The sequence below is a fragment of the Elephas maximus genome, chromosome 2, assembly GCF_024166365.1.
Source record: "Elephas maximus indicus isolate mEleMax1 chromosome 2, mEleMax1 primary haplotype, whole genome shotgun sequence".
Classification (NCBI taxonomy): domain Eukaryota; kingdom Metazoa; phylum Chordata; class Mammalia; order Proboscidea; family Elephantidae; genus Elephas; species Elephas maximus.
This window is the reverse complement of record NC_064820.1, coordinates 38384001-38396075: the sequence shown is the minus strand read 5'-3', so window position 1 is coordinate 38396075 and position 12075 is coordinate 38384001.

The window sequence follows — 12075 nt, the reverse complement described above, 5'->3', positions numbered from 1 at the left end:
GAGTGATCATAAAGGGCATTCTTGTCTGGTTCACGATCTCAATGGGAATGCTTTCAGGCTGTCTCCATTTAGGATGATGTTGGCTTTGTATAAATCCCCTTTATTATGTTGAGGAATTTTCCTTCTATTCTTATTTTGCTGAGACTTTTTATTATGAATAGGTGTTGAACTTTGTCAAATGCCTTTTCTGTATCAATTGATAAAATCATGTGACTCTTGTCATTCATTTTATTTATATAATGGATTATATTCATTGTTTTTCTGATGTTAAACCATCCCTGCATACCTGGTATGAATCCAACTTGGTCACGGTGAATTTTTTTTTTTTTTTTTTTGATACGTTGTTGAATTCTATTGGCTAGAATTTTGTTCAGGATTTTTGGATCTAAGTTCATGAGAGATAGAGGTCTCTAATTTTCTTTTTTTCTGGTGTCTTTAGCTGGTTTTGGTGTCAGGGATATGCTGGCTTCATAGAATGAGTTAGGGAGTATTTCGTCCTTTTCTATGCTCTGAAATACTTTTAGTAGTAGTGGTGTTAACTGTTCTCTCAAAGTTTGGTAGAACTCTCCAGTGAAGCTGTCAGGGCCAAGGTTTTTTTTTGTTGTTGGGAGTTTTTTGATTACCTTTTCAGTCTCTTCTTTTGTTATGGGTCTATTTAGTTGTTCTACCTCTGTTTGTGTTAGTTTAGGTAGGCAGTGTGTTTCTAGGAATTCATCCATTTCTTCTAGGGTTTCAAATTTGTGAGTACAATTTTTCATAGTAATCTGACATGATTCTTTTAATTTCAGTTGGATCTGTTGTAATATCGCCCCTTTCATTTCTTATTTGGGTTATTTGCTTCCTTTCATGTTTTTCTTTTGTCAGTTTGGCCAATGGTTTATGAATTTTGTTGATTTTTTCAAAGAACCAGCTTTTGGTCTTGTTAATTTTTTTCATTTTTTTTCTCTTTTCTGTTTCACCTAGTTCTGCTCTAATTTGTATTATTTGTTTTCTTCTGGTGCCTGAGGGTTCCTTTTGTTGCTCTCTTTCTATTTGTTCAAGTTGTAGGGATAATTCTTTGATTTTGGCCCTTTGTTTTTTTGGATATGTGCCTTTATTGATACAAATTGTCCTCTGAGCACTTCTTTGACTGTGTCCCAATGGTTCTGATAGGAAGTATTTTCAATCTCATGGGATTCTATGAATTTCTTAAGTCCATCCTTAATGTCGTTTATAATCCAATCTTTTTTGAGCAGGTTATTGTTCACTTTCCAAGTGTTTGATTTCCTTTCCCTGCTTTTTGTGTTATATTTTATGGCCTTATGGTCAGAGAAGATACTTTGTAGTATTTCAACGTTTTGGATTCTGCTAAGGCTTGCTTTATGACCTAATATGTGGTCTATTCTAGAGAATGTTCCATGTGCACTAGAAAAGTAAGTATACTTGGTTGCTGTTGGGTAGAGTGTTCTGTAAAGGTCTATGAGGTCACATTGGTTTATTGTGGCATTTAGATCTTCCATGTCTTTACTGAGCTTCTTTTGGATGTCCTGTCCTTCACTGAAAGTGGTGTACTGAAGTCTCCTACTATTATTGTGGAGCTGTCTATTTTACTTTTCAGTGCTGATAGAGTTGTTTTATGTATCTTGCAGCCCTGTCATTGGGTGCATAAGTATTTAATATGGTTATATCTTCTTGGTATATTGTCCCTTCAATCATTGTATAGTGTCCTTCCTTATCCTTTATGATGGATTTAATTTTAAAGTCTATTTTGTCTAAAATTAATATTTGCCACTCCTGTTCTTTTTTGATTGTTTTTTGCTTGATTTTTTTTTTCCGTTCTTTGAGTTTTAGTTTGTTTGTGTCTCTAAGTCTAAGGTGTGTCTCTTGTAGACAGTATATAGACAGATCGTGTTTTTTAATCCATTCTGCCACTGTCTATCTCTTTATTGTGCATTTATTCCATTTACATTCAAGGTAATTATGGACAGGTATGAATTTTTTTTTTATGAATTTAGTGCTATCATTTTGATAACTTTTTTTGTGTGTTGTTGACAGTTTCTTTTTCCCGCTCAATTTTATATGCTGAGTAGGTTATCTTTATATATTATCCTTTCCTCATATTTGTTGTTGTTGATTTTGTTTCCGCTGAGTCTCTATTTTTTTCTTGTATTTTATTTTGATGTGTAGGATAATTTGTCTCCTTTGTGGTTACCTTATTTTTTACACCTATTTTTCTGAATTAAAACCTAACTTTTATTTCTTTGTATCGCCTTGTCTTTCTCTCCATATGGAAGATCCATGACCACATTTCTCAGTACCTCTTTATTGTTTTAATGTTGTCTTCTTTTATGTAATAGCATCACTGTTTCCCCGTTTTGGGTATTGTGTTATCTTGATATATTTTTGTGATTTCCCTGTCGGGTTGACTTCTGATTGCTCTGCCCACTGTTCTACTCTTGGGCTGATACCTGATATTATTGATTTTCTAACCAAAGAATTCCCTTTAGTATTTCTTGTAGTTTTGGTTTGGTTTTTACAAATTCCCTAAACTTCTCTTTATCTGGCAACGTTCAGTGGCTGGGTGACCTGAGTGGAAGCCACCAGTCCTTATGCCACTACTGTGGGTAGGTGAGGACTCTGTTTAACAGGCAAAGCAATGTCAAACTTCAAATACCCACCTCTCTGCCGCAAAGCTGAAATGGTTGGAGTCTGCCAACAAGGGTCTATTCTCCTGAAATCGGCCCATACAGGTCCACGTAGCAGGGAAGGGTACTCAAAGTCCAAGGACCGTTTATGCCTGGACAGGAGCCACTTCTGTCCTGAGGTCCCCCAGTTAGTGGAGCTGGCAAATTATCTTTTTCCCCAGTTGGAAATTTATTCCTTCTCCAAGGCCAGGAAGATGGCTCTAGGCGCTCAGCAGGGCCTGTCTCTGGTCCAGGGAAATCAGCTGCTGAAGCCGGCTTGGAATTGGGGACGGGGAGGGCATGGTAAAATATACACGAGTACTTAGCTTTTGCCGAAAGTGCCATTATTCTCTGGTCCCAGAGGTGTGAGTAGGCTGTGTGGCTGGCTGCTTCTCCCTAAGGAAACTGCGGCCAAACACTAGTATCATCCTGCCACCACCACTCACAGCAATGGTCCCTGAGGGCTCCCCGCGATTCAGGTCTGGTAACTCCTCTCCGCTTCTGAACTGTCTTTCCCCCTGCCCCTCAGTTTGTTTTCTAAGCTTGCCTTTGATGTTAAAGGCTCCTAGCTTGTCATAAATATACTTGTTTCACTTTTTTTTTTTTTCGGGTCTTTGTTGTAAGAGGGCTCACCGGAAGAGTCTGTCTATTCCTCCATCTTGGATCCTCCTCCGGGAACTTTTGAAATAAATATTATGGATTTCATCCTCCAGAGAGAGTCTGGGAGGAAAGGTCTAGTTGATTAGATTTTTGAAGCCTTCAGATTGTTTTGATACCTTGCTAGGTTTGGTAACCACTGATCTGCTCAAGTCTGCTACATAGATTTACAGATGCATAAACTGAGGCACCAAATGTGAAGTGATACTCAGCTTGAAGCTGGCAGACCCATTGCCCAAAACTAATGCTCCTGGCTCCCAGTCTTAGATACATTTGTTCTAAACCACAGAAGCACAACATTTTTAGCAACCTATTTGATATTTTAAGTGACCTTTCATAGTCATAGGAAGCAATGGAATGTTGTTGTTGTTATTAGGTGCTCTCAAGTCAATTCCGAGGCATAATGACCCTACACACAACAGGGGGAAACACTGCCCAGTCCTGCGCCATCCTCACAATTGTTGCTATGCTTGTGCGCATTGTTGCAGCCACTGTGTCAATCCATCTTGTTGAGGGTCTTCTTCTTTTTCACTGTCCCTCTTCTTTACCAAGCATGATGTCCCTCTCCAGTGACTGATCCCTCCTGACAACATGTCCAAAGTACGTGAGACATAGTCTCGCCATCCTTGCTTCTAAGGAGCATTCTGGCTGTACTTCTTCCAAGACAGATTTGTTCCTTCTTTTGGCAGTCCATGGTATATTCAGGATTCTTTGCCAACAGCGTAATTCTAAGGCATCAATTCTTCTTTGGTCTTCCTTATTCTTTGTCCAGCTTTCACATGCATATGAGATGATTGAAAACACCATGGCTTGGGTCAGGGGCACTTTAGTCCTCAAGGTGACTTCTTTGCTTTTCAACACTTTAAAGAGGTCTTTTTGCAGCAGATTTGCCCAATGCAATGCATCTTTTGACTGCAGCTTCCATGGACGTTGATTGTGGATCCAAGTAAAATGAAATCCTTGACAACCTCAACCTTTTCTCTGTTCATTATGATGCTACTTATTGGTTCAGTTTTGAGGATTTTGTTTTCTTTATGTTGAGGTGTAATCCATACTGAGGCTGTGGTCTTTGATCTTCATCAGTAAGCACTTCAAGTCCTCTTCACTTTCAGCAAGCAAGGTTGTGTCATCTGCATAACGCAGGTTGTTAATGAGTTTTCCTCCAATCTTGATGCCCCATTTTTCTTCATATAGTCCAGATTCTCAGATCACTTGCTCAGCATATGGATTGAATAGGTATGGTGAAAAGATACAACACTGACGCACACCTTTCTTGACTTTAAACTGTGCAGTATACCCTTGTTCTGTTTTAACAACTGCCTCTTTTTCTTGATCTATGTACAGGTTCCTCATGAGCACAATTAAGTGTTCTGGAGTTCCCATTCTCCACAACGTAATCCATAATTTGTTATGGCCCACACAGTCGAATGCCTTAGCATAGCTAATAAAAGACAGGTTTCTGGTATTCTCTGGTTTCAGCCAGGATCCATCTGATATCAGCATTGATGTCCCTGGTTCCACATTCTTTTCTAAATCCAGCTTGAATTTCTGGTAGTTCCCTGTCAATATACTGCTGCAGCCGCTTTTGAATGATCCTCAGCAAAATTTTGCTTGCATGTGATATTAATGATATTGTTCAATAATTTCTGCATTCAGTGGGACCACCTTTCTTGGGAATAAGCATAAATATGGATCTCCTTCAGTTGGTTTGCCAGGTAGCTGTCTTCCAAATTTCTTGGCATAGACGACTGACCACTTCCACACTGAAACATCTCAACTGGTATTTCATCAATTCCTGGAGCCTTTTTTTTGTTTGTTTTCGCAAAGTTGGTAGAAATCTTCGGTTTCTTCATCTTTGGCCTTAGTGGTTTGTGCATAAATTTGAATAATGGCTGTATTAACTGGTCTTCTCTGTAGGCATATGGATATTATCCTATCACTGTCAGCATAGTACTTCAGGATAAATCTCGAAATGTTCTTTTTGACAATGAATGTAATGCCATTCCTCTTCAAGTTGTCATTCCCTGCATAGTAGACCATAAAAAAAAAGGGTTGTCCAATTCAAGGTGACTAATATCAGTCCATTTAAAGCAGTGTAATAGTGAAGGAAAATTACCTAATTTTGCCCAAAGACTCCTGTGAGAATCTGGTGGCATGATAGGCTAATGCTGTAAACAGTGAAGTGGCTTACCGATGAACATAAAACAGGATGTACACAGAGGGGTAAATTATCATGTGAAGTTTTTGTAAAGAGAGAAAGCAAGGAAAAAAAAAAACACTTTAAAAGAAATTGATAGTGTATTGAAATTGCTCCAACTTTTCATCTTAGTTAAGTTTATAGGTAGGTAGAGTGATCTGTAGGTGATTTGGTTTGTGTTGTTCCCTAGAAACTGTCACTAAATAAGAATTGATACCTTTGAATTATGGTGTTGGCAAAGAATATGGAATATAACATGGACTGCCAGAAGAATGAACAAATCTGTCTTGGAAGAAGTACAGCCATAATGCTCCTTAGAAGCAAGGATGCCAAGACTTCATTTCACATACTTTGGACATGCTATCAGTAGGGATCAGTCCCTGAAGAAGGACATCATGATTGGTAAAGTAGAGAGTCATTGAAAAAAAAAGGAAAACCCTCAATGAAATGGATTGACACAGTGAGTGCAGCAATGGGCTCCAGCATAACAACAATTGTAAGGATGGTTGGTGCAGGACCAGGCAGTGTTTCAGTCTGTTGTACATAGGGTCACTATGAGTTGGGGCCAACTGGATGGCATCTAAGAACAACAGTACCTAGAAACTGGGGAACATCGGTACTTGGGCTCCAACTGTTTTTCTTACTTGCTCTTAAACTCTCTGAATTGCATTCCTATCATTTGTTAAATTAGATGATTAAAGATTACAAAAATTTGTTTTAGCTTTAATATTTTTCTCTGCCAGATTTGCAAATCTCTTTGCCACCATCATCCCTTCGGTTTTCTGATTTTATTTTTGGAGTTACCTCCATTTCAACTTTATTTCATAGTCTCTTTTATTTTTTAATTTAAGAAATACTTATTAAACAACTGGGTGGTACAATGGGTTAAGTGCTTGACTACGAGTTGAAATGTTAGCAGTTCACACCCACTCAGAGGTGCCTCAGAAGACAGGACTTGTGATCTGCTTCTAAAAGGTCACATCCCCAAAATCTATGGAGCAGTTCTACTCTGCGCGTATGGGGTTGCCATAAGCCAGAATCAACTTGACTGCAACTTACGACAACAAGGACAGCGTATATAAATTACTCTGCTAAGTACTTGGAATAGAAGGATAAAGCGTGTAGTGTTCCAGCCTAAGGAACTCACATTTTAGCTTAGATATAATGAGCATATTACGATAAGATATGATAAGGGCTCAATAATGATGTATGCAAAGCCTCATACAAGTGTATGAGAGGGAAAGATTACTTTTCCATAGGAATGTTGTAGAATGTTTACAGAGGTAAGGGAATTTGAGTTAGGTCTATACAGTGAGTAAGAGGTTACCACTTTGGCATGGAGTGTGGGGTATTTGGGTTAGGGAATGAAACTTAAAAGGAAGACTTGGGCAAAAAGAGAGAAACATGACAAGATTTGGATTTTAGGAAGATTGCTGTGACAGCAATGTGGTGAACATGTTGATGGGGAAGAGAATGGAGAGGGAAATCAGTCAGTAGGGCTTATAGGTAATTATGGCCAAAAAGAAGAGACTAAGAAGTAAGAGTGATATTAGGGATAGAGAGGAAAGGAGATATACATGAGATGCTCAGAAGGTGGAATTTATAATTATGAATTTAATCAGCTATAGTGAATAATGGAGAAGGTTACACTAAGGTTTTTAGTTTTAGCAACTGTAGAATGTAGCAGCTGACAGATAGCCTTTTTTGGCCTGGTAAGCAGGAACGCATGTGGGTTACCTGCCTGTATAAGACTGTAACCCAGAAGAAAGAAGCAATGGGCATGGATGCGTTTGCTGGGGAAAAAGGCAGAAGGTTTTCTAGGATAGAACTCTAAGCAAAGAATACGTAAAGGAAAAGAAGTCAAGGAAAATAGGGTGAGAAGGAACAGAAGGAGAGATAGAAAAACAAAACAAAGCAGATGAACAGTGCTGCAGCAGCCAAGGAAGAGTTGTTCAAATACGGTTGTTCACGCTGTTGGATAAGAACTGAAAATGGACCATTAGATTTGACTGTTGAGGGGTTCATCCTGCCAACTTTGGGAGAAATTTAATGGTATGCTTGCCTCAGAAGCTAGACTGCTGTAGACTGAGGAATGAATGGGAAATGAGGGTGACAGTTGGTGACAGATGAAAAATGATAATACAGTGACTTGAAAGAACAGATTTTTAGGAGGTTGAGAGACTTTAGCAAGTTTCTTCCTGAAATTAAATTAGCATTAACCACTAACAATAAAGAAGCAAATCTAGATGTAACCTTATAATTTTTTTTCCTCTTTCTTCTTGTCTCCTTCCTCCTTTGAGTTAACTTTATTCCAAGCCTTTCCCTTTTTTCAGAGGAAACATTTGAGCAGGTTTATAAACTGTAGAAGATAATACCAATGCCGGTTTCTAAAAGGTCATTCACTATACAAGGCCCTTTGCCATCTGGTCCTTTTTCCTCTTCCCTTTTCTCTCTCTTCCTCAGACATATTTATTTGTTTATTGCCTGTTGCCACCTATAGAATATAAACTCCAAAAGTACATAGTTTTTTGTTTTATTTAATGCTTTATCCCAGTTTCTAGAATAGTGCATGGTTCAAAGTAGGCATTCAATGACTACTTTTTAAAGAATACCTATGTGGAATGGAGTTCATTGAGGACCTGGTTAAAGTCTTCATTTGTACTTATTTATTCTTAATACGAAGACATTTTTAGGATTATTCTTATATGAAGATATGATTAGAATTTCTTCCTGGAATCCCAAGTACAAAATAGTAGCTTTTGTCCTCTCGGCTAATTGCAGTTTTTTGGTTCTTGCATTCTTTAGTCTTTAAATGCAATATGAGATATATAGAGATGAGAAAGACAATACATATCAATGAACAACGGGGCTAAGATATCACTGAGTATATCTCATAATATATTTTTAATTGATTGGCTGATAACTTTTCTTTAATTTATAAGATGTGTGTGCCTCTGTGTGTGTGTGTGTGTGTGTGAGTTTATGGGTATGTTGAGTGGCATGCTGGGAGAGATTTTTTCCAAAGAAATAGCAGTGATCTGATTCTTCAAAAGTTTATAGTCTAACTGGACATATCAGATGAAAAAAACATGTAAAAGAACTTGTAAACTTTTGGTTCAGCGAACAATTTTGAGCAAAATGCAAGGCGCTGTGGGGCATGGGGGAACGGAATACCTAATGTTAAAGGATTTACAGTCTAGTGAAAGATACAGGCTTATATAGTCACCTTGAGCTATGCTACAAGGCTGAGGCTACTGAGTGCTGCCACAGGAAAACAAAATGCCCTCAGTGTAAGGAAAGAGAATTTAGTACAAACTAATAAAGGTGACTATGTCACTCATTAGCTAAGGATGGCAAACAGCAGTGATGAGAGCATGTAATATTAATTAGGAAAGGCTCCAGAGGAGAGGAGAGGAAAATTTCTAGGCTTTAACCTTTCACTACAAAGGGGGCAGTGATGATTTCCTGTGTGCCGTAATTCCTGGCAACCAAGCAGGTATTTCCTCAGCCATTTGTCGTACGAGGAGTAGTCAAAGAGGATTTGCAAATGACTCTTTAAATTCTCCAAACTCTTGACAAGAGTTCTAGTAGTTGAATACAGGAGAAAAAGAGACACTGGGTTAGGATATTTGTCATCTATTAAGCAAGGAAACTAAGAACCTGGCTCACCACCTCATGATGTGGAGAGCTTGCTGGACAATTTTAACATTGTCAGGCAGTGCTTAGGAAGAAATTCATGTGAGCCCTGAAGCCCTTTAAAGACAGGAAGGCCCCAAGGAAGGACATGGGTTTGTTTGGTAGTTGACCATTCCTCACCCCCAGCCCTCAGTGCGAGAAAAGGTTATCTTTCCTTGGCTTTCAAGGTTTTCTCTCAGGGATATATTTTCCTTTGTTCTATTTATGCCGCAGGTCCAGACAAAGGCAGCCAGTACCTCAGTTCTGGAACACTGACATTTCAGTCACAGTGCGTGGGTAGCTGGGTAGGTCAGCCTGGCATGGACTGGCTTATTGCCTTAAAGGAGAGGAAACGGGATCACTTTATATTTACAAAAACTGGAAGGCACTATTACTGCACATGAACAGAAAATCCTCACCTTTTGGTAAGCTGAGGATAGTAAGTGAGCTGAACTATAAGCTTGCCTGTCAATAGGAAATAACGCTTCTTTTCTTTAGACTTTTCCATCAGTGAGTTAGAAGGAATGGGAAATGAGGGTGTGAAAGAAGTCTGGACATAAATGTTGGTGCCTACTGAATTATTCCCCACCAGGGGGAAGATGGTTGATTTCAGCATATTCTTCAAAGGAGTCAAAAATGGTAGTGAACTCAATCAAGTCTAAATACCATCTTGTGGCATAGGAAATGGACTTGAGTCACAGCACCCAGTATGATAGAGGAAGGCATACGCACATGGATAGCAAGCTGGTTAAGAGTATCGGTGCTGGCAACAAACTGCTTGGGCTCAAATCTTTTAACTTACTAGCTGTAGGCTTGAGTCAAGTTATTAAACCGCTTTAAGCTTTTATTAACAACTCTAAATCTATTTGTCCTCCCGTGTAAAATTGGGATGATAATAGTAACAATCTTATAAAGGTTTTTTCAGGATGAGATAATTTTTATAAAGCATCCAGCCAGTAGTAAGTACTCAATAAACGATGATCATTTATGATGAAGAAATACGTCTACTGTAACTAACATTTATGTTAGATGGAAATAAGGATCATCGATGGACTTACAGCTGGGCATGTGGTGAATGGATTCGGTGAGCAGAGAGTGGAGATAGCTATCTCGCTTTGTCTCCTTTCCCCTACCTAATACCACTGTTAGTACTAACATGTTTGCCAATAATTTGAGCCTACTAAATACCAAGCAGAGTTCTAGATTTTTTTAAATAAACTTTAATAAAATTTAACATTTTATTTTAAAATAGTTTTAGATTTATAGAAAAGCTGCAGAGCTAGTACGGAGTGTATCCATATACTTCTCCCACACCTATTTTCCCTTTTTATTAACATATCATTAACATATTATATATTATTAGCATATTATAGTATTATGGTACATTAATTAATATCAGTACATTGTTATTAACTGAAGTTTGTCCTTTATTCATTATTTTTTGCCTACTGTCCTTTTTCTGTTTCAGAATCTCATCTAGGATACCACATTACATTCAGTTGTTAGTCTGTTTGGGTTTCTCTTTCTTTGACAATATCTCAGACTTTCCCTGGTTTTGATGACCTTGAAGTTTTGAGAAGTACTGGCCAAGCATTTTTTAGAATGTCCCTCAATTGGGATTTGCCTGATGTCATGGATTGAATTGTGTCCCCCCAAAAATGTGTGTCAACTTGGCTAGGCCATGATTTCCAGTATTGTATGATTGTCCACCATTTTGTCATCTGATGTGATTTTCCTGTGTGTTGTAAATCCTGCATCTGGGACATTAACCAGGCAGGATTAGAGGCAGTTACGTTAATGAGAGAGGACTCAGTCCACAAGATTAGGTTGTGTCTTAAGCCAATCTCTTTTGAGATATAAGAGAGAGAACCAGCAGAGAGACATGGGGGACCGCATACCACCAAGAAAAAAGAGCCAGGAGAATAATTTGTCCTTTGGATCTGGGCTCCCTGGGCTGAGACTCTCCTCAACCAGGGGAAGATTGATGACAAGGACTTTCCCCCAGAGCCGACAGAGAGAGAAAGCCTTCCCCTGGAACTGGCACTGTGAATTCAGACTTCTAGCCTCCTAGACTGTAAGAATAAATCTCTGTTAAAGCCATTCACTTGTGGTATTTCTGTTATAGCAGCACTAGATAAGTAAGACGCTCTCTTTATCTATCTATCTGTCTAGCTCGCTATCTAGCTAGCTGGCTAGCTAGCTATTTACCTATTTACCTATCTGTATCCATCCATATCCATATTAAGCTAAACACAAGTTCTTGCTGATCTCTGCAACTCCATCCATTATCACATGGATCATTTTCTTCCTTATATGTGACCTTCCACTCCAACAGTGAGAAACTTGTCTTCCACCTTCAGCCATTTATTAACATAATTGTTAAATTCTAGTATATATGTATAGTTGTTTTAGAGATTTTAACCATATCCTATGGGAAAAAATGTATCAAGTACAGTGCTTATGTACCGTTCCTTTTGCCCTCAGTCTTACAGAATTACACTTACAGAATTAACTCATTTCCAACATTTCTTAGGCCAGCACCCCATTCAGTGAGGTTGTTTCATTCATTTTTAATACAGTGTATTGGTTATCTAGTACTGCTGTAATAGAATACCACAAGTGGATGGCTTTAATAAAGAGAAAATTATTCTGTCATACTCTAAGAGGCTAGAAGTCCAAATTCAAGGTGCCAGCTCCAGGGGAAGGCTTTTTTCTCTGTTGGTTCTGGGGGAAGGTCCTTGTCATCCATCTTCCCTGGTTGAGGAGCTTCACAGCACAGGCACCAGGGGTCCAAAGAATGCACTATTCTCATGGCTTTTATTTCTTGGTGGTATGAGGTCCCCATGTCTCTCTGCTGGTTTCTGTCTTTTATATCTCAAAAGA